This window comes from Poecilia formosa, unplaced genomic scaffold (assembly GCF_000485575.1).
Source record: "Poecilia formosa unplaced genomic scaffold, Poecilia_formosa-5.1.2 Scaffold432, whole genome shotgun sequence".
Classification (NCBI taxonomy): domain Eukaryota; kingdom Metazoa; phylum Chordata; class Actinopteri; order Cyprinodontiformes; family Poeciliidae; genus Poecilia; species Poecilia formosa.
In genome coordinates this window covers 311,041-329,959 of record NW_006800371.1, presented here as the reverse complement: position 1 = coordinate 329,959, position 18,919 = coordinate 311,041, and the positions used below count along the sequence as shown (strand labels likewise).

Sequence of the window (18,919 nt, the reverse complement as noted above, 5' to 3'; positions counted from 1 at the left end):
AGGTTTACGTCTCTCTTTTTATTTTTTCTAATTGCTACCGTCAGTGTCACTCATGGAATAACAACTACAGTGTGTGAGTAAGTTACTCTGTGGTGTCTGACAAGACAAACGTGGAGGAGCAACTGAGTTTCTGAGGCTTCTTTATCACAGAAGGTAAAGAGCGCAGATGGGTAATGGAGAAGAGGAGTAGGTGTTAAAGTATTAATGCATGTTGTACTACGAGTTACATAAATAAAAAGATTTTGTATAACATGCCTATGCACGCTTACTCCTGGACAAAGTCAGGGTGCGTCACTGATTGATATTGTTTTTAGTGTCCTCCCTTTTTTTATTGCAGCTTAGAGGAGATAAATGCATAATTTCTTCTTTGTGTGCATGTGCAACTTTCGCATTTCTTGCAAAGTATATGTATTTTGTGTTAAAGCTGTTGTGTGAGGAGCTGGCAGCAGCCTCCCCGCTCCTCTTTTCTCTCCTGCAGTAATCAGCAGGAGTGGAGGCCCGGGCTTCTCCACCTCTCCCTGCCTGTGGTTTCTTCACATACCGTCTCAGCCGAGCGGGTAGGAATGTTCATGTGTGTTTGTGTGTGTGTGTGCGCGTGTGTGTGTGTAGACAATTCTGTGTGCTCTCGTGTGTCTTTGTTAGGTGGGTGCGTGTGCGCCGAAACGCACAGACTGCACAGCGAACGTCAGTGCTTCGGTGTGTGTGTCAGACAGAGAGCGATCTGGTGCATTTGTGTGTAAGAACAAGGCGTGGGGGTTGAAGAGGCCCTGAAAGGGAGAAGACAGAAAACCTGATGGTAGTTAGTTGGCCTTTTCCCTGCAGTAAACAGAGCACAGGAATTTAAAGCAGTTGTTTTTTTTTTGTTTTTTTTTTGTGAAGAGTCTGCACATTTTATTATGGTGAAAACATTTTAATCAAACTGTACAGAATTCAGCATCCCCTCCTTGGAGGGTTTATGATGTGAGTTTTTTTTTTTTTCTGTTCTGCTATTTGGAGGGCAAGAATGGATTTGAACATCCACACATCCACAGAAACGGACAGATCTGTTGGCACCCAAAGTTAAGATGTTTTTACAGAATCTTTACATCAAACAGGACAGATCAAGCGGAATGCTACTGAGGTTAGCGTTCCTGTTGTAGTCGGAACGGTACAATAGGAAGCTCAGGAAGCTGTATGGAGCTCAGTTAGCTCCATACAGCTAACTGAGCTGCAGGAATGAGTGAGTGAATCCATGATTCCATCATGATAACCACACAGCGGTTCAATATCCTGTCGTTTGTTTTAAGTAACTCCAATTCGTCCTTTTTAATAGACAACGGAGCATTGGTTAGGAAGATGCTTTGATTGCTAATGTTCTAGCAAGCTAGCTAGCAAGCTAGGCTAGCTAGCTAAGCTAGGCTGGAGAGGATGGAGAGCAAGACGGCTCTCCATCCTCTCTTCTGCTTACTGTAACTACGCTGGCGGCATCTTTTCATCATTTCCAGTTCGTGAACAAACCATGGAGAGCCCGGCGTTCTGGAAATATCCTCCAGGATGTTGTGAGACTGCAGAAACCAGCTCATAATCTCCATGTGACACGTAATCCTGATGGCTTCAGGAGCCACTGCCTCAGTCATTTCATGGTCAACAAACTTACTGTACATGGGCTGGTGGCTTCAAAGTTATAGACCTCTGTCATGTCATGTGTGTAACTCCAGAAGAGCAGAAACCCTGAATTGATGTTTTACTTGGTGCTCCTGGTAATTTAACCTGAAAAAGCGTGTATGCAAAACTGCATTAGTTACATTTGTTTTAAAATAATTGTTAGGGGTACAGATAACTGTGTGATTGTTTTCTACAACTGCTTGCTAACAGGATCCGATCAACCAAAAAGAAATGTATTCAAATCAAATCTTGTTTTTACACCTTTCAAGTATAAAATTACGTCGCGACAATAAAAGATCAATTCATTCTGACATCTTACCCAGGGGTTCCAGTTAACGTGTGCTTCATTTTCAGATAGAATCAACCTGTTTTGTCTTCATTAAGCAGACCTAGAGCAGTCCCTCAAATCTGTGCTTTTGGTGCTGTTGTGTGGAGTCAGTTTTGGTCGATCGAGAACAGAGGGAAGTATAACAACTGTTTACAGCTTTCCCCCTCCGACTGTCTGTGGACATGCTGAGACTCTTAACCGTCTCCCAGAAACTGCTGCACGCACTCAGCCCGGTTCGCACAAGAACCTCTCTCCCTCTGCAATGCCACACACACGTGATGGACATGCAAACAAAACTCTTTTCCTTTTCTCCTCTCACACATGTGAAAACAGAAAAAAAAAAAACCTGCCGGCGAGTTTGTTAATGAACTGCAGCTCTTATATTTCGCCGGCCTGGTATGATCACTCAGCTGATGTAGTCACAACGTGATGAGAGGTTGGGATGACACACGAACAGAGAACATTTGGTTCCTCTCCAAAATGTGCCACTGTTACGATAACCTGCTTAACATGTTACGTTGACTTTGCAGTCATGGTAAAAACATGCGTTACATATCAGGAGCATTTTCTTTAACTCCCTTGTTGTGTCTTCATTAGCAGCAGCAGTGATAGCACTCTGGAGAACCGATCCTGGAGCGGGTCTGCAACCTGTGGCTTTTGGCCAAAGTGACGGATTGGGTGGCTCCTTTGAAATCACCTAAAATAAAAATAGATTTTTATTGTGTGTTGACCTTGCGAGACCTGATAAATTAATTAAAAAGGAAATTTAAAAGTGATGATAGCAGTAAGTGAAATTCATACCAAAGGCAAGGAGATCCAGGGTACAGTAAACCTGTAAAGCAAGTTTCGCTGACCATAGCAAGATGGTCAGCTATGGAATAATCCAAATTCTTGATTTGGATTATTTCTCTGAATGTAGGTGTTCGGTGACAAACTAGAGCATAAAAATGGTCTTATATGTGTGGTTATGACCAAGACCAACACATATAAGACAATCCCATTTTTTAAGTTATACACTGCATAAACCACAATGCATGAAATTGTAGCCGTCTCATGTTTAAGTTTTGATACCACATGCTGTCAGAATATTGGCTCTTATTGTCCAACTTGAATAGCAGACGGTCAAAATAAAACATATTAACTTATAGCTATAGAGAGCTCCTTCAGATTTACAATGTTTAAGTCTTTAGTAATTGTATAATTATTGATGTTTCAGAATAAGGGTGGGCGAAAAACAAACCTAATATTAACACTCGTGGCGTTGGAGAACAGTGACACGTTTCTTTTTAAAATAAAATTAAATCCTTGGCATAAGTCTGCAGTTATCATCTGCTTTGAAAGTGGTGTGAGCAAGAGCAGTGACAGCAAGTAAGCTTAAGTGATTAAAAGTGTGTATATTCATTTAATGAAATTGGTTTATTCAGTTTAATTTTACATGGCCAAACTCATAAATGGTATTTGCTTAATGGGTTTTTACACTCAAAACACTCAAAACATACACAGTCATGTTACTGGGTTATAGCAATCCAATCCGATTTTTTTTTTATAAAGTAGATGCAAAATAAACAGACGGTTGACCAAAGTGATGTACATTAAGAGAATAACTACAAATAGTGCGAAAATTATTTAAACTTTACTTTTTAAGTGCAGGCTGCAGTCACTTTGGTCCATTTGCTCCATCAGAAGGACCAACTCCAGAAGCTCTTATTTCACAAGATCCGAGTCAGTAAAGGAACACAGTGTGCCACAGCATTCAACTCTGGTGAAATACCCAGGCTGGATGCAGCCCTGAAGAAGAAGGTGAGGACACTGAGCATTACTTAATCCTCTTTGGTAGAGCTGCCCAGCCCTGTCAGTGTCCTTGAAATTAGTGTGCTCTTCACTGGAAAAGCTCGTTCTGCATATGTAGTCATGGATATTGCTGACATTGTGGACAATGTAAAATTGAAGTATTGCTGTCTTGGAGAAGTTTGAAGTGAGTCTTGACACATGTTGAATGAGATTTCGTGCCGGTATGATGGGAGAAGAGGAAACCCCTAAGGAACTGCATGTCCACCTCAAATGGATGAATCCTGAAACAAAAGCGAAGGAGGCGTCCTCAGTTTGGAGCAGCGTCTCAAGGTTCTGAATCCGGATCTTTAGACATTTGATAGCGCAACTCAAAGACCACCAAAGAAGAACCGGCTGACGTTTTCTCAGTGGCTCAACGACAGCCAAAAGACTTCAAGTCACGCTTAGTCCAATTCCTGCCTCCCATCCAGCAAGTCATTTGGTGACACAAACTTTAAAGTTGAGCAAATTAGACAGCTAGAGTGACAAAAGTCATGCCAGATCTGAAACAAGAAATGAAGCCAATAAAGCATTTAATTTGTTTGCTCAAACAAGTCATCCTGTCCATAAAAAGTTCTTGCGTTCTGCTCCATAAACTCTAGTCAGTAAAGAAGAAAAAAATTACGGTTGTCAGCAATATGAGCTTTCAGTGGGGGTGCTTATTAAAGATAAACCGTGTGTGGCTCGGTTGGTTCCAAGAACCAACAGGACCATCTTGCTTGGGATGCCGTTTTTCGTTGAGCAGCGGTTTCTGTTTGCTGTGTTCACAGAGAAGAGGTTCCTTATTCTGCTGCTGAGGTAATGATTAAAGTTGAAGGCCAGTGTTACTACAAACATAACTATGTCCTGTGGTTCTGTAATTCAATACAATCCATGGCTTTCAGATGGGGAGTTACCCAAGGAGTTTTTTTTAGTAGTCTGTCCTGAGTTTAATGACACTTTCAATGATTAGCAGACATCAGTGATCCAGGCTTGTCACTTGTTGAATGTCTTGGTCCTCCGCAGTCCCATATCTGTCCTAAATACCAAATGCTCTCATCAATGTTTTCCAATTGCTTTGAACACATCCTAGGATACCGTCCAGTCTAATTCCAGTCCGTATTTCAACTCCAGAGGGGGAAAAAAATGGTCATAAACACGCCAGATTAGGTCAGCGCTGGTTTCGTAACCATTCCATGACCTCTCTCGTTAGATTTTTCTTTCCCTTCTGTTTTTCTTTCTCTCTCCTTCCTGCGCCCCTCTCTGGTCTCTCTTCCCTTCCTACTGTTGCTCCTCTCCACTGTGTGCAGCTCAATCTGTCTTCTGTTTGGCTTTGCTCTCCCTTTCAATCTTCCCCAATCCACAGCTCTCTGTTTAGGCGCTCTATCTTTACCATCTTTCACCCAATTTATAAGGTCCCACTGCTGAAGCTCTAAACTTCACAAGTCCTGATTCATTGTAGTTTCCTTTTTTTCTTTTCCCAGCTCTTTCTTTTTGTTCTGTCCTCCTCCTGCTCCCACTGAATTTATTTTCATTTTTCTACATTCAAGTCACCACCTTTCTGGTGGCTGATGGCTTCAAATGGCTCAGTGCACTGAGAGGTAAGGCTGACGATTGGCATCTTTGTCATTAAGTTAAAAAGAAATGAGATATTCTCTGAACATTCTGCACATGATCTTTGATTTAGGAGATCATTATTCATCAAAACCATATCTATGCCACTACAACAAAGACGCCAGTCTACTACAATATTACCAAGTCAAAAACATTATGAACATGAGTTTATAATGCACAAATGGTTGTCTTCCCGGCTGCACAGTGGCGCAGTTGGTAGAGCTGTTGCCGTGCAGCAAGAAGGTTCTGGGTTCGATTCCCGGCCCCGGTCTTTCTGCATGGAGTTTGCATGTTCTCCCTGTGCATGCGTGGGTTTTCTCCGGGTACTCCAGTTTCCTCCCACAGTCCAAAAAACATGACTGTTAGGTTAATTGGTCTGTCTAAATTGCCCCTAGGTGTGTGTGCGCATGGTTGTGTGTCTGTGTTGCCCTGCGACAGACTGGCGACCTGTCCAGGATGTACCCCGCCTCTCGCCCGGAACGTTAGCTGGAGATAGGCACCAGCACCCCTCCCGACCCCACTGAGGGACAAGGGTGTCCAGAAAATGGATGGATGGTTGTCTTCCCAAAAATACATGCATAGATTTTAACTCTGCTCAAAAATGTTTTAGATTCAAATCAGTTTGGCTCTAAATTGTAGAAAATTGAATGTGTATGAAAACAAACAAGCTATTTTAAAAAAAAATCGTTTCACAAATATGTATTGTTTCTCAGTGGACTAGTCAAAAACAAATTTCAGGTTCCACCAATTAAATCAGTTTGTTCAGTTCCTGAAGCAGCAACGCAGTATCAGAACATCGGATTATCACCACCACTGAAGGGCCTGACGTTCTTCTTACGAAATGTACATTTTACTGCAGATGTAAAGAGACAAACGCCTCAAAAGTAGTTCCAGTTATTGTCAAACTAGTCATCAGAATATTTTTGACAATTGTGTAGTAGCAGGTCTTTAGTTTCTTCCATGTCCATAGTGGTTTTTCTTCCCACAGACCCTGTTTCTGTGTTTCTTTCTTATTGGTAAATCATGACCACTGGCCTCATCTGAAGGAAGCGTGGCCTTCAGACAAGGTCAAATGTTGCTTTGGGTTCTTTTGTGTCTCATTGAAAAGCCGCCCTTGAAGTGATTTTGGTAGCGTGGTCTCTCCTGGTAAGGTTTATGTTTTTAATTTTTCTCCCTTTGAGGATTATGTCTCGTACTTTGTTTCACCGGCATCCCAAAGCTTTGAAATTGACCTTACGACGTTTTCCGTACAGATAGATGTCAGGGATCTTGTTTCTGGTCAGGTCCTGAATTTCTATCAGTTGGGAGATGTTTTTGTCCACTTCACATCGCCAGTCTGGTTCTACTTAAGTTATGATTCTACATGTCTGGTTTTAAATGGTGCCTATAGAAATGTAACTTAATTTATTTTTATTTATTTATTTACTTCACATAAGGCCAGGTTGGTTGGAAACTATTTTAACCAAATACATAAAACCATTTCAAATTTCTGTTTCTCAATCACAAAAATGTGTTTCATGGTGTCAAACATTATATATATATATATATATATATATACACCACCAAGTTCACCCATATTTCAGAAGCAGAAGTTTAGGGGGATTGAAAACCAAATTAAATCTCATATTTACACCAGATCATGACGTAAAAAGCAAAAAATGTTACACTCGATCATAAATCTAAAAACTGAAAAATGCTTGTTTACATGTGTCAGATGGAAAAATAAAATAAAATATGCAACACTACAAAAATGCACATTGTGTATTTCAATGAGAAAATTGTGAAATTTCATAATCCAGACATACGGACTATAGTTCTTCTTCTGGGACAAATGTTTTTGCAGAAATCTTGTGATTACATTTTGTAATGCACATCGTAATGATTTAGTAGCAGTGAAATTCACTGATTGGAGCTTTTCAGAAAAACATAATGCAACTCAGTTTAAAACAAACAGCGCGGCTGTTGGGCGTGTTTGTAGCTAAATATTCTGTAATCTCTTGTGGTAATTTAATTAGCCAGGAAAGAATGTGATTAATCAAATCAATTAGATTGCACGAGGAAACATAAATCATGTTGCCCCAGTCTCATTATCAACCTCAGGGTGGACATGTGAAGAGAGAGTGTGCGTCTGCATGCAAACATGTGCGTGTGTCTGTGTTGCAACGTGTCCAAGTGTGACGGTGAGAAAATGTGGCTTTACCCTTCAGCAGCAACCATTTTACTCTCTGTGTTTGTGAGTGTGTGTGTGCTGCTAGTGTACACTAGAGAGTAGTTGGAGAGGAGAAAGAGGGGGATAAGCGTTTGCAGGCTGCAATTATGGGTAATTTTTCCAACAGCAGCAAAATTAAAGCCCCTCAAAACAAAACAAAGAGGGCAAATTTACTCCCTGGACTAGTATGTCACTGATGCTCTTGGAGAGGAAGCGAGCACGCAGCTCCAGCCAACATGTGTCACGTATGAACTGATGTATGACTGTCATCATGTTGTGGAGCTGGTTTGGATCACGAACAAAGCTTCCTCGTATGTTTCCTGCAGACAGAGAAGAAAAGGACTTGGTGTTTTGGTTGCTATGCTACCACACAGTCTGACCACATGCGTACAAATGTTCACGTCCGCATCTCCTGGTTATTATTCATATCTGCGGCATGTTACCAGACACTTCAGCGACATGTCGTGGACTTGCATATTTGAGTACAGTTTTCTTTTCTCAAACACAAGTGGGTTTCTAAATTGATCCACTTCAGGACGTCAGGCACAAAATTGTGCACTAGTCTTAATCTTTAGCAAGTGATATGAGATTCCAATAAAGCAGGCTTATCAGGGTTTCCTCCAGAAAACTTTCCAAGCCCGGTGGTTGGAGCACTAAGGCAGTCATTCATTCAGTCATGTTTTTGAGTTAAAACATGTTTAAAGTTGACAGGAAATTTGAGAATATCAATTGATAATTATGTGTTATTGGAAGATTAAAGCTTGAATATTGACTAGAAAGTCTTAAAAAAATGCAAACATGAAAAAAAAATTAAATAAATAAGCAATGCCTTGTGGGGGCACAAGTAAAGCCTGGTGGCCCGCCAGGCTTATAATTCACTGAAGGAAATCCTGGGCTTATGCAACATCTATGAGTGTTTTATGCATTTTGGAGTGTTTAAACATTTTCTGTCCCAATACTCTATACGGCCACTTTTTTAGGTATAATGATTCAATTACTTGTCTGCACAGATAGTAATTTGGGGAATCACATCACAACAGATAAATGCGTACAGAGCTGAAGTTAAGATGTTCAAGGTGGCACAAAAATACTCACATGCAGGACAAAGAGGGAGATGTTACAACTAAGCGACATTTATAACAGCTTTGTTCTCCACTATCAACAAAAAAATGAAGATAAAGTCTAATAATTTCACACAAATCTTAAATGTTGGATGAAAATTAACATTCTTCACATTTTTATCAGCTTTCTGCATAACAAAAAACAGTAGGAAAGTACAAATGCACATTTTTAATAAGTATATTAATAAATAAATATAGAACATCTTTAAATAAAGGTTTTTAGTCTCTACATCTAATAATTTAAGTTGCAGTTCAGTATATTTATATAGTACCGTCTCAATGAAAAATGCAATCTTGTAAATACTTGAGCTTTCAAATTTTTTTTGGCTTTAATGTGATGAAATTTGCCTTCAGCAGGATTTGACTCTTGTTCTAGAAAAACCACCATGAGTTGCCAGTTATTTGCTAAACTGTATCTGCAGAATATGTGGCAGAAATGATCAAACTGGTGACACTAAATTATAACATGACCATTTCTTTTTCTTTTTCTTTTTGTTCTACATTGTTTAGCTCATTTAATAATAACCTTAAATTAGAAGCTCAAACTCTCTGAGCAAATTTAATAGCTGCCTCATTCTTCATGAACTTGTTGAAATCTAGTTCTATGTGAGAAGTCAGGGTCTCTTTGGAGCCCTCTACTGGCTTGGAGGCTCTAAGCAGTAGCTAAGTTTGGTTTGCTTGGACCCGCTCAGGTTTCAAATGCTTCAAAAACATCTCATCTGTGCTTGAACCCATTTCAAAGCAACTGTCTGTAAATTGATTTTATGTTTATTCAAAGCACTCATGAAAAAACACAAATTACAGATCAGCGTTTTTTTTTTTTTTATCTCTCTGCAAACAGAGGTGCTGGCAACTTTTTCAATAGATATAAGGCAACCTTCAGTCACATAGCCAGAATCAGCCTCTGACCTTCTTCTCTTCCCGTCTATGAAAACAGATGACATTAGGTTGGTGGAGGCTTTACTGTGACGCTGTCATTAAACTCCACCTTTCACCCTGCGGGGGCTCACACTGTGATTTACCTCTTTGGGAACGTACAGTAGGAGGATAATATCTCCATACACTGATAAATCTCTCTTCCTGCCTTTTCTCCTGTCATCACATCTCTTTTCCTCTTGTCAGGCTGAACCTGGCTGATCTGTTCAATCACCCGAGAGCGCCGAGGCAGGAGCCCGTAAAGGTGATTCACTCCATTTCAGCCCTTCATACAACGTCTCTCCCGCTCCTCTGTGTTTAACTCCCTTCAGTCAGCTGTTGTTAACCTAACTCTGCCGCATCATATTAAAACAAAGGCCACGAAAATCCTTTTTTTTTTCTCTTCTTTTTCATGTAGTATGAAAGAAGCGAGGTTTATGAAATGCACAGACACTCCAATCTATTTTCTTCGGAAAACACTTTTGTTGTGCGAGTGTCACATAAACGAGCTTTTTCTGGTTCTGCTCTCCTAAACTTTCCTGTAAGTTTTGTGACATTTTGACACATTTGACAGTTTGAACCGCTGCAGACTGCTAACAGGCTCACTGTGTCTGCTATCAGTGTCTTGTTTGCAGCCAAGTGACTGGCATCACGCAGGCAGGTGCCCGTGCCTTCTAAACTTTTGCACACTTTTGTTACTGCTACAAGTACTATAAAGAGTTTAGTCTCCAGGAAACAGAACCTGATGTGTAGATGGATCAGCTTTCCTTTTCACATGACCAAACTGAGTTCTTGATTTGGACAAAAAGAAATAGTCTTTGTCAGAAAAAACATAGTAAACAATTACCCTTGGTCCCTTCAGGTTCGAGCACTGACCTGTGAAGGCGGGGAAGTGACTGTTGTCTTATTGTATCACGTCATGTCTCCTCATCTTCATTCAGTGTCGCCAGAGAATGCAGGAGAGCTGGGCAATTATTTCTGATGTATCTAGTTGGACAAATCTGGGCATCCTGAGCAGAGCTCCGGAGTCTAGTGGAGGTTTGTGTCCTCATAATTGATGCGCTCCATTCTGCTGCCTCAGTTCAAGCTTTTCCACGATGTCCAGTTTAGTCTTGTCGTCTGTGCCGCATGACCATTTTTTTAAGAAGATTTTCAGTCATGCAAATTAGATCATGGTCATTAAAGGTGACGATGGGCCCAGACCTCTGTCCTAAAATGAGACACAACTGTTTATCCCACATTGGGCGTATGATAAGGTAACCTAAAGCATAAAATAGTAAAGTGAATTAGTGAGTTGTTTACCAAATGTTTAGTCAGATACCAGATCACTGGGCTATGTAAAGTTAGCACTGGCTAGAACACACCTCTACGGATGTATTCTGGGAAAATGAAAGCAAAACGCATTGTGTAATGTTGAAGTAGCGTCCATTGTCACACTTTTCACGATTTTCTAATGTACTGGTATATTTTATTCTTTGAACTCAGAGCTTCAACTGGGAATGTCTGGCCATCAGTCTGGAGACCTCAAGTCTCTCAGAGAGTTTCTCTGATCTTCTTCTGGAGGTTGGGAAACTGTGACCACGTTCAGGGCCTTTTCTGAAACAGCTTTCAGGAGCTGTGACCTGAAGGTAGTTTTTGTCGGTCATAGCAGCAACCAAGGCTGCAGTAATGGAAGCCATCAAGCTTCCATTACTGCTTGATGGAAGCAGTAATGGAAGCTTCCATCGACCAACAACCAAAGTTGTTGGTCGACTTTTCCAACAAAAGAGCCGGAGCAACATTAACCAAAACGAACAAGGCTGCCACTTGTCTCCGATCGTGTTTATGAATGGGATCCCAAGGCAGTCATGGAGTGGCTGATGCCAGGGTGGAAACCTCATCGTAGTAGCTTAAAATAGATTAAAGGAAACTGAGGCATGTCTTTTACCTTTGAACAAGCTTTGGTTAAAATGTTGACAACTAAACCTGGAAATATTAGGTCTGGATTTTACAGAAAAAAACAAAACAAACCATCATCACACATTGCACATCTTAAATGCAACCATCTACCCAAACAAAAAAAATTATTAAATCGCAATACAATTTGTACACAATTTTTTGTGTTAGTATACATTCTGAAAAAGTAAAAAAAAAAGAAAAAGCAAACTGGTCAGGTTTTCTAAACCATAAGGTCATTTTGGGATTACCATTTTTCTAACATTTATTTCTGTTGAGTTGGAATCGTCATGCAACTTGTTGAACACAATCTGCTTTGCACACGTTTTACTTTCCAGTTGACCCCCCAATTAGTGTGCTCATTAATATCTGTACGATGACATTATTGTGAAAAAGTTGACGCGTTGGCGTGAATTAATATATTTTTTTTTGTATCAAAGTTGTTTAAGGAGGCAGAAGTCCTCTTTTGGTCAAGCCCAACCTTGACTAACTATAAGCTCAGCCCTCCAGTAAGAACCATTTTCTATTATTGCAGGTAAAGTACTGACTGCTGGAAACAACTCCACACAATCACTGTGTATAAAATTACATTTATGTACATTTCATTTTTTAAATATCAAAAGCCTTGATAATGAGATAGTACTTTACTGAGTTCTCCACATTTTATACAGTCTGTATATAAACAGCAACGTAGATAAGAACAAAGCAGAGCTTTTTAGTGATTCCACATTGGAACTGGAACATCGGATTTTCAGAGGTAGACTCTCTTGTAATAATCTTTTCAGTGTTTTATCCATTCTCCTTCACATTCTCCCTTGACCTTACCAGGTTGCCATCCTGCTGTTCTCCTGCTTCACCCAACCCCCAGCCCAGAAAACTGATGCTACTCGACTCGTACTGCGTGTCATATTCTTTGTGGATGCGTGTAAAACTGCCTATTTAATTAATTCCCAAGCAGGCAGTTCCTTATGAAGCAAGCCACACAGTAAGGCAAGCAGAAAGGAATCGTTGCCTTGACCGTTCATCAGTGAATATATCTTTTAGTTGAGATTGGACTTTCTTATAGAAACACAAGCGGTTCGATGCCTCTACTTATGCCAGCCTGAAACGTAACGCACAACTCCAAGGTTCAAACAGTGTGATTCAAATTAAGCAAAAATAAGCTTCCTGCAAGTAAACATAGAGAATCGAGAATTTTATCACATTCAGTTGCACGTTTCTTTGAATCTGAGGATGTTATTTTTAATAACTACTTAGAGGGTCTTTTTCTGATGCTTTACATGATGTTTTCAATTTTACATCTATGAAGACTCTTAATTTTAATTTTGCTTTATCTTTTACTTTGTATGACTCTACATGCTTCCATTTTTCCTCGTTCTTTGCTGCTGGTACAATGAGTTTCCCCACTGAGAGATAAAGAAGGTTATTTCTATTCTATTCTATTCTATTCTATTCTATTCTATTCTATTCTATTCTATTCTATTCTACTCTATGATCTCGGTGGTCATTACACTACAAGTCCTACAAATATATTCATGTACGCATGTCTCTTCGCTCTGTTGGGATTTTGTGAAACCAACTCAAAGTAACAAAGAAATGGAAGGAAAATTATTCATATTTTTTTTAAAGAAATCTTTTACAACTAAAAACTTTAAAAAATGTTGAGTTAATTTGTGTGAACAAGCAGCAGCATGAAAATTGAGGAGAACAACAGAAATGGTCAGGAAGGAAGTTGTAGACAAGATTTAAAATCAGAATTATTTAGAAAACTCCAGAAATTTTGAACGTCTTACAAAGATCCATTAGGGCAGCAAGATATGTCACAAATCATTATAGCAATGTCAAGATATGCATCATTCAATCATTTAATACCTCTATGATATTTTGTGATAATTTTTCAATGCAGTACAATAAGCAATAAGTTTTAGAAGGTACAGAAGGTGAAAGGTCACACAGTCGTTAAAATATCTAAGTTGTCTAACGTTTATTGGCATAAGTGCCAATAAAACGTTTTAGTTCTGTTTATTACCATTAATGTGATAAATATCACAAACACTTTAAACATTTTTCAGTGTACTATCCTCATTATGAAACACAAGCAGTCACAAGTAAAGGAAACACAAATGGGACAACCTTCTAGGGACCTTTACTCAAAACCAGACCAGAACATTCCCAATAATTAAAATTGAAAAAAATAAAAATAAAAAAAACTGTGCCAAATATCCTGATGTTGTTGCTGAGACTATACTGAAAAACAGGAAATGAGTGTCCCTTGAAAAACCTTTCACCCAGTTAATAAAGATTTTAGATCCCATTGCATCATTCTGCCACCACCATGTTTTACTTTGGTCAGGGTGTTTTTAAGAGTTAAGCTTGTACCTCACTCAGGGTTTTTTTTTTTTTTTTACCTCTCTGTGCATCTGCAAACAATGAAAATCTTTTATGCCCTGTGTATAAATCTCCAGAGTTAGTTAAGCTTTATTTTTCCTCTCTAACAAAACCTATAAAAATACCGAGCTTCATCATTAAGAAAAAGTCACTGGTGTATCACAAGCCCAAGCCACAAGCTTTTTCTTTTAATATCACCCATCAGATACTTATATGTGGATCAATGCAAAATGTGTCTCTGATTAAAGTAACTTCTTCCACATGCTTAGAGGTTCTAGAAAAAGATTATCTGTAATTCCCTCCATACCTGCTTTCTGAGTTTTGTTGATCGGCCTTTGGTGCCCAGACTTGTTTTGGTGCCATTTTCTCTCCAAGTTAAAAAAAAAAAAGGATTTGATGGAGCTGTTAAATGTGCTATTTAACTTTTAATATTTATTACAGCTCACCCATAATTCATTGTGTTCTTTGTTTACTTGGCATCAGTTGTAATATAAGCAGTAAGTAGTCAACGTGAATATTTTAATGTCTGTTTTCTGGTTGTTATGTTATCTTAATATATACAGAGGTTGTATTTAGAAACTGGGTTTTAAAGAAAGTAGCATGGAAATGTTTCTGCACCGTATGCTTCATTCTGTTTTCCTTTCCATTTTGCATACGGTTTGGAGTATATTATTTAACTCCATTAAATGATATATGTGCATTCGATTTAAAGCTGAAAGAAGTGAACGGGGAATCGTATTTTACGAGCCGTCTGGTCTTTTGTATGTAGGAAAAGAGCCTGTGTTGTAGATACGACAGTAGAATCGGTCCATTGTGGACTAATGTTTCCTAATGGAAGCTGATTTTTAACATCACCATTAACACTGACCAATACATGGATTTATTACTGTAACCTCGCCAATGGAAGTATGTCATTTTATCTCTAACCCTAATGTTTTTCCAAATGCAGCCCAGCTATGAATCTAAAAAAAAAAAAGAAAGAAAAGAGCAAACAACAGTGTTATTTCATGTTTCTTTCACCATCGAAACACAGAATCCAATCTGAATATTTTAAAAACATGAAGCACTTTTGGCATAACAAGCAGTTCCCTGCAAGCCAGTATGTGTAATTTTCAAAAGTTTTTTTTTTTTTTCTTTCTCAATTAATTTTAATTCACCTTTGTTTTATTTTTGAAAAAGTCTTTGGGTGCACAAGGTTTAAAACTCAACTCTACACGTACCGTCCCAGTAATACCTAAAAAACGCTTCTTGCCAATTTGAGGAGAAATCACACACTTCTTCTTAGCAGAACTGATGGAGCCTTTTTTAAACCATCCAGTTTCAAGGCACCTGGTTTAGCTCTTCAGCATATTCAGCACATTTTCTATATTCCGTGTTTTCTACATTAGTAATCAGCCACTAAAGATCTGCATGGTTTATTAATTTCAAAACCAGTTTCACAGTGCGTTTGGGATCATTGTCCTGATCAAAGCTTGCTCAGGTCCATTTGGTGCCGTAGGCAAACTTATAACAAATAAATAATAAGATAATTCTGAGTAGCAGAATATCACAGAAAATTGATTCTGTCTATTTTGTGATTTAGTTCCAGCGTTTCCATTTAATCTGGATGACTGAGTAGTTTCTAAATAAGAGGAGCAGAAGACAGCAATAAACACTGAATGACAGCAAAACTAAGCTTAGGTCTCCATGAAATAATAGTTAAAGTTATATAATTTCTGGGAGGTTGTATCAAGCGGAAACAAAATGTAGATAAAATTCATTTTGTGTAATCACATGTTTGATAATGTTTTGAAGGCTTAAATTTAACTTGGCATCACTTCTGTTCATCTGGTTTCAGATTTTTCAGGAAGAAAACTTGACTTTGACATTTACATCTGATTTGAGAAATACAACTCAGTAGATGGCATGAAGTTTTTTTGACTTTTTTTTTTTTAAACAAAAAACTTGTGGTTTTAAAACCACCAGTCATTTATTAACTTTAGCTTGTAGGGACAACTTAACCTGGCAGTGGATGGCAGTGTAAGAGTTTGTACGGTCCAGTTTAGGGGGTCTTCCACAATTATTTTCAGTACATCCAATGAAAATGGATAAATAAATACAAGTCATGAGAAAAGAACACATTTTTTTATCCACATACACTGGGTAATTTTTAATTAGATATTTGCGCGCCAACTTTGATATAAGATGGGCTAAAATCACCTTTGCCTCCCACAAGAAATGTTTAAAAATGTTTCTGTACGCAAACAAATGTTTAGTTTAAGTAGAGAGCAATAGGAAACAGTGCCAGTCACGGCAAAGGATTAAAATTATTTTATGTATTTATTTTGAAGTCTTTAAGCAGCTCCAGAAGCTCTTATCAGCACAGGATTTGATGGCTAGAAAAAAAAGTATTTTTTTTTCCTCCAAACTTGGCAGAGGGCATTTTATCAAACATTGAATATCTTTGAAAACGTTTGTCTAGTTTTTATTAACCTGTGTGCATTAGAGTAAAACTACATTATGTTCAAGTTCTTTAAAATTGATATTTTGTGTTCCACAATCACGGCTCCCTAAAATCACGATTAAAGCTCCAAATTATGATCACTCATTATCATGAGTCTATGTGCCATAAATCTCTGGCCAGCAGAGTCTGTTGTCTAGTAAAAAACCAAGGAATACTAAAATAACAACCTTGAAATCTAAGAAACTGAGTTTTACTTTGTTGCCCCTGTGAAACGGTTTATTGTCAGGGAACGATTTTAAATAAATGTTCCCCTGAGAATCGCTTTTACCTTTCTGGGTGGTTGTTTCTGGTTTTTTCATTTTGGCTGTCAGCTGAATGATTTTCTTTCTTTTTTTTTCACCAAAAGAAAAAGTTAGAACAGGTCAACTTGCAAAACACTTCAGACTGAATGATTCATTGGAGGCTCAAGTCTGGTTTGCACTATTTATATACTGGTTTTGCCGTTCTGTGAGTCATGCCTGCTTCTAGTTACAGTCTTTTTAAGAGGTCTTATGCCGGCAGTGACCAGTGTTCACCGTGGAGCTCGATCATCAGCCTGCAGAAGAAGCTGCAAGGTGCCATGACACACTATAATAGCAGATACTCATGAGAGCTGAATCTGTTAAGTCTTGATTCTGCATCACTTTGGCAGAGGTTGTTTACAGAAGACAAGAATATGTGTGTTTGTGTGAGTGCATTTGTCAGCGTGCAAATATGTGTGTTCCTTTGAGTCACTCCTCTTTTTTTTCTTTTTTTTCCCCCGCTGAAATAAATATGCAGAGCACATCAACTGTTTGTGCTTAGGCAAAATAGATGGCAGTGCTGGTGAGCAAAACATCTATCATTTCTGCCTCTGATTAATAGTTGTCCTGGGGATGGCTTTTCTGCAGAGGGAGAGGGAGGAGAGGACGAGGCGGGGGAATAACTGTGGAAAAAAAAAGACAAAAAAGCAGAAAACAGCAGTGGAGAAAGAGTGAAAGGGAGGTGATGTGGAGAGGATGCCTCCTGGTTACTGATCTGAAATGGTTAAACGGAGAGAACTCGGAGAGCTAAGAAATGTCTGCAGATGTCTCCTGTTGTGTTGCAATTGTGTGTTAAACCGTTTTCTTTCTCTAAACAAAGCAAGACAAAGGGATCATGTCATGGTTGGGAAATCAAAATGGTGAATCAAAAACCACAGATGATTACAAGGCTTGATGGTGTGGAAGTTTTTGTTTACCGAAATCTTAAACGCTGTCTTTAAATATCAATGCCCTGCCAGTGAATTATTAAATTCATTTTCCTGTGTTGTTCCATGACTAACGTTTTCTCTGTCGATTTAAGCACAATTGCAAGACTGTTGTTTGTCATGTAGTTGCTAAATCATAAACTGGACTCAAGAGAACTAATTACGTGTTCGCTAACAAGCCCCTATAAAAAGTGCTCTTTGTCATGAAACAGTTTTTTTTTTATCAAGGATTATATTTTAAGTCTTATTAGTTTAAAGTTCTTGTTTTCTCCTGCTTGTCGGAAATGAGTGGTTTCTTGAGTATTAGCACAGAAAGATAATTGAATGATCAGATTACTAATCGATGTCAATTTAAACAGAATAGTAACCCAACAATTCAAACAATTCATAATTTTTTACTCTAAAGTGTTTCTAATGTATAATTTGACAAACTATGTTGATGTAAAACCTATAAACTGGACGATCAGCGGATGTTTTCAACCGTCTAAGTATGAAATGTATTGATTTAGAAGTGGGGATTAATTTGGATTTATATTGACTGATAAGGTACACATTGCCATGCTTCAATTCAAGTTAGGATTTGTTATTAACTTTATTTATAAAACCTTACAAGTCCCATTTGTCTGTTGCCAGGTTGGATGAACTCGGTTCAACTATGAAGAACCTGGATTTCCTCAACCTTATCAAGCAACCTGGAGGTTTGTGGATGGCAGCTAATTGCCCAGCTAGGAGTATGAAATCCCAGCCTGAACTCGTTCTCTGGTCTGGTAGGAGGCTGATACAGATTAGCCTCCCATCTCATTAAACTTGCTTTGGCCATATAAAAAAGAAACAGCTTCCAACACACTGGAGTCTTCAGACCACACTTCCTCATTCTTGAACTCACATAAACTCTATAACTCACACTTGGGAAAAGTTAGTTGTGTTAAAGACATGGATTGTTTAGCTGTTGTTCTTGGACATTATTGTTTATTGTTTATTGTAATACATGGTGCCATGTATTTCAGTCTTTTTCATGAATTACTGTTCTCCAACTCCAGCAGGTGAATCTAATCTTCTGTGTTTCAGCCTTTTTTTAACAGTGTAGCTGTGTAAGAAAGCTAACTGGGTTCTACAATTGTTTCATAAGAAAAATTTGAAGATACATTTAAAATAAAGTCCTTGCTGTCTCTCTGAAGTTCCTGTCATGATCGCTCTCTGTTCTGGTGTTCTGCTCCCCTTGTGAATCTCGTGTCACACTCTTGTG

General features: G+C 38.6%; 1 long non-coding RNA gene across 2 annotated transcripts; it reads left to right on the top strand.

Annotated features, from left to right (window-relative positions):
* The first annotated feature begins 302 nt into the window (after positions 1–302).
* LOC107833716 (uncharacterized) lies at positions 303–18,824 on the top strand. Of its 2 annotated transcripts, XR_001659476.1 has the most exons (4): positions 303–557; positions 9,848–9,905; positions 11,126–11,268; positions 18,307–18,824. It is a non-coding gene; the product is annotated as an uncharacterized LOC107833716 (long non-coding RNA). The 2 variants fall into 2 exon arrangements; XR_001659475.1 differs by lacking the exon at positions 303–557 and having other exon boundaries at positions 9,271–9,905.
* The last annotated feature ends 95 nt before the right edge of the window (positions 18,825–18,919 follow it).